Source organism: Seriola lalandi, unplaced genomic scaffold, assembly GCF_002814215.2.
Source record: "Seriola lalandi dorsalis isolate HSWRI2012SDOR001 ecotype SW California unplaced genomic scaffold, Sedor1 jcf7180002054687, whole genome shotgun sequence".
Classification (NCBI taxonomy): domain Eukaryota; kingdom Metazoa; phylum Chordata; class Actinopteri; order Carangiformes; family Carangidae; genus Seriola; species Seriola lalandi.
The window spans coordinates 29394-33550 of record NW_019525240.1 but is presented as its reverse complement, the minus strand read 5'-3'; the positions used below and the strand labels follow the sequence as shown (position 1 = coordinate 33550).

Below are 4157 nucleotides of genomic sequence, written 5' to 3'. Positions count from 1 at the left end.
TAACTGTGTACGGTGTCCTTGAGTGCCAAGAAAGGCGCCTTTAAATAAAATGTATTATTATTATTATTATTAACAGTATACCGTGCAACCCTAAAAGGTATTAAAAATCAAAGAAAAAATACAAAATTTAGGATTTTTGAAAATAATTGAGGTTGACTGAAATATCTGTGCAAAAAAAATCAGAAAAAAATGTATCTGATATACTTTTAGAGCAGTTGTTTATAGAGGGCATTTATGTCCCCAAGGGCTTAAGAGGGTGCCTTTTTGAAAAGGTACCAGGGTCACCTTCTTTTAGTTGAAACTGTCAGTCAATTAATGAAATCACTACTAACAAATGTTTTTGAAAATGATGTGCTCCCTCTTTTCAGACTCTCCTTCATCTTCATGCACAGACACCTTGTCACTATCATCACACTCACCAGAGAGTGATACTTTTCTGATGTCTCCAAAAAGACAGCACATTGATGACACCTTTCTGATGTCTCCAAAAAGACCATGCATTGATGATGACAGTTCTTCACAGGCCAAAGAGGTAAGTTTTTTGTACATTCTTTTGCTAACTTCTAAATGTGTTTTTGACATACATTTTTTGGTTTGTCTTATTTTTTCTTGTTTTCAAGCTTGTCAAGAGAGTTCTGGAACAAAAGCCTGGAGGGGAGAAAATACTTAAAGAATATGCAACTAAAGGAGAGATGAAGGATCGAACACACCGTGAACTTGTCAACATTGTTGTCGCTGATATGTTGGAAAAGTATGGGTAAGTCAAATACTCCTGGTACACGATGCAGTCAAGAGCATATTCATAGTATTTGATTGCAGACATGTTGTTCATAAAAAAGTGATTGTAATCAAATGAGATTATCAGTAAAGGACAACCATGGCCAGTAAACTGTGGCCTTGTGTAAGGCATCTAAGTAATTTCAGGAAAATACCAATATTCTAATCTAAACTAATCATTACCCATCTGCAAGACACACACAGCCTTATAGATTTAGTCAGTCCATGCAACTTGTATATTGTTTAGTAGTTTGAGTTGATATGTCTAGGGTCCCCATTGTAAATTGTCATACAGCCTTTTTCCCTGTCAATGTAACCTATCGTTTACCCCCACAGAAGTGCTCCGCCAAAAGAACACAATATGCATTGGGGATTGTAACACTGTTCCCTGCTCTGAAAGATCCTTATTTGAAAAAGGGCTATGTGAGTATATATTTTACTGAGAAGTTTACCAACCTTTCAAATTATAATAATAGACAGATATTTTTAAACAGGATATATTCATACAACTATGGCTTTCTAGAGAGAAAAAAATCGACCAACCAGAATCAACTTAGAGCAGACTGGAAATGGAATTGGTCTCAAGAAACTCTTGTGTGGACTATAAATTCCTGAAGTGTTAACAATTTACCTCAAAAGTGTTGGGTGTACACCAGTCATAGAGTACATTCTCACTCTCAGTGTTAAATAATCAGCTCTGCAAAGTGCTACAAATTACTTACTTAGAGTATATATTTTACTCTCTGGGAGTTCTAGGTTTACACTGCAAGTGTCAAAAAGCACTGAAGTAGTGTCTAAAAGTACCAGTGACAGAGTAAAAGCACTCTCAGAGGGTTCAAATGTAACTCTTTATTTGGAGTATATGTTTTACACTTTTGATGGTGTTCAGTGAACACCGAACTCTTGGACCTATATGTTGGAATAATTGTATATATGGATTTATCTCATATTTATTAACTAACCATGTATCCTGCTTTACAGCCCTATGATCATGCATACAGTTTGTCTTTTGATAATAACCATGCATATAGTTTGTCTTGTGATGAAGTTGTTTTGCAGGTAGTAGCTGCTGGAGGAGATCACAAGCTGTCACGATGCATAGGGCAGACTGAAACCAGTCTGTTCTACTTCTATATCATGGGATGAACATTTGAACTATGTATCATCAGGCTCCCATCATATTACTTTTGTGTGATTCTCAGTTCTTTAAGATAAGCAATGACTTGTAACTAAAGAATGCTTGGAATGCCTTATGTGATAATAAAAAGAGAGGAGACGGTGGAATATGCTCAGAGCGGGTTGGAGATTGTAACTGAGCATATCTCTGTCCGTCGAGTAAGAAATAACGCTCTTGTCTTTCTCTTCTTTGTGTCAGTATTAAATGTCTTAGGTGGTGTAAACCTGACATTAACTTGGTCCTTCGAGCCGGATACCAATAGACCTGAGGATTCCAGCGGGAGGGTGGACTCCAGGAAAGACTGTGGCCACAGCAGAGCTCCATAGTGTGAGCTCTTGAAATCCTTTTCCAGGACTGGATGTTTACCCGCCAGCTGGGATCTGATGGTTGACGGTATTCCGAGAGGGGAAGGACAACAGCGGTGAGTACAGTTTTGTTAAAAACAAGCGAGTGACTAAGGGTCATTGCGCGTTGTAACAAACCCTGTAAATCCTAGGCTCTGACAGGTAAAAGGTCGGTGGAGTCCGAGAAAATCCGTAAAAGGACGACGGAGTCTGAGAAAATCTGTAACAATAATGGGCAGCGGAGTCCCGTAAAGTTCCACTAGGTATTTTGTCTCATATAAAACAGTGGGAACGTAAACAGCAAACCTCTTGTGGATGCAAAGGCAAGAATTCTCCACTCGAAAGAGTTGAAGTGAGAATTACCACAACAGGGAATTGAATTGCTGTCCTGCTGACAGAAAAAACCCAGTCTTTAGAACACCCTAGGTGTTAACAGGACTGGCCCAAATTCTCTAAAAAACAAGAAACAACTAAAGCTTGAGTTAGGGAAAAGAACTTTCTGTACAAAAGTTGAAAAAAAAAAAAAAAAAAATTTAGAGAGTCAAACCCCGAACAAAATTAAAGTACCTAGGGAGATAAATACCAGCAAAGTTAAAACCTTGGGAGATGTCCCAACGATTCCAAGCAACAAAGCATAAAAAGTGAAAATATAAGTAAAGAAATAAATAAATAAATACATTAATAGATAAATAAATAAAAAAAAATAAAAATAAGAAGGTAAAATGGGAAAGGGGGGTAGCAAACCAACCCCAAAGGAAGAATTATCATGTAAAGATTGGAAATATGTTGAGAAACAGGATCCAAGTAAAATAAAACACCTGGATAAATGGATAACAAAAAATGGATTTGAGGGCCAACTAAGCACCCAAAAAATAGCCATGCTAAAGACCGAAATAATCACAAAAACAAAAAATGATCCCAAGAAAAGGGAAAAAGAGGGATACAGTGACATAGACTTTTGGATGAAGATGGCAGGAAAGAGAGAGGAAGGGGAAAGAAAGCGTGAGAAAAAAGGAAAACAGGGACATGCAGAGAAAGGAGAAGATAAGCAAGTCATGTTTCACAGGAAGGAAGATGATGAGACAGGGCCAGTTAGGCGAAGGAGGGATAGAGATAGTAAGGAAGAAAGTGAGGAGGAAGGAGCTGCAGCTGTAGGACAAGAAAGACCAATACAGAGAATATATCCTACGCTGCCTCAAGAAAATACACCCCAATACAAAGGCTCACAAACACATAAAAGAAACACCAGAGCAGGAGGTAACCAGTATGAGTGGTCAAAAACCCTGGGAAAGATATTTCACTCACTGACATGTCACCTAGTAGTGCTGAAGCTTATCCCATGATCCAAGTAGCAAATCCCAACAATAATGGGGGACAACCCACCATTTTGGTTTATAGAACATGGACCATGGAAGATGTTAAAAAAGCAGTAGAAGGAATCATTTCACACAAGGAAGACATAAACCAGTTTATCCAGGAAATGGAAAGCTTGAGGAGATCATATCATCTTAATGGACAGGAAGTACAGCAAGTGTGGATGACAGCTTTAGGTACTGACTGGCACCATGTGTGCGGGAATTGGAGCCCGTTAAATGGAGCAGTCCCGCCAGCTGTCTTGGCTCACGATTCTGGTAAGCTTCTCAACAGGATACGAGCACTAGAGGACAGAGCCACTCTCAGGTTTAGACGAAGAGCAAACTATACAGAAATAGGGAGAGTTAAACAGAGAGATGAGGAGTCTTTTGAAGACTATAAAGTCAGAATGACAAAAGCCTTCAAAATGCATAGTGGTTTGGAGGATGATGGACAGCAAAACGGAGCTTTCCGCCAACAACTAAAAAACACCATCCATGCAGGGT

At 38.7% G+C, this 4157-nt stretch overlaps 1 long non-coding RNA gene across 2 annotated transcripts in view; it reads left to right on the top strand.

Moving 5' to 3' along the window:
- LOC111667260 (uncharacterized) overlaps nucleotides 1–4007 on the top strand; it is a 39602-nt gene extending 35595 nt beyond the window's left edge. The window contains exons 6-9 of one of the 2 annotated variants that reach the window (XR_002761661.2): nucleotides 369–532; nucleotides 621–757; nucleotides 1114–1200; nucleotides 1826–4007. This is a non-coding gene — a long non-coding RNA (uncharacterized LOC111667260). Of the gene's footprint in view, nucleotides 1–368; nucleotides 533–620; nucleotides 758–1113 lie in introns of both variants that reach the window. The other variant, XR_015438266.1, reaches the window with a different exon arrangement.
- The last annotated feature ends 150 nt before the right edge of the window (nucleotides 4008–4157 follow it).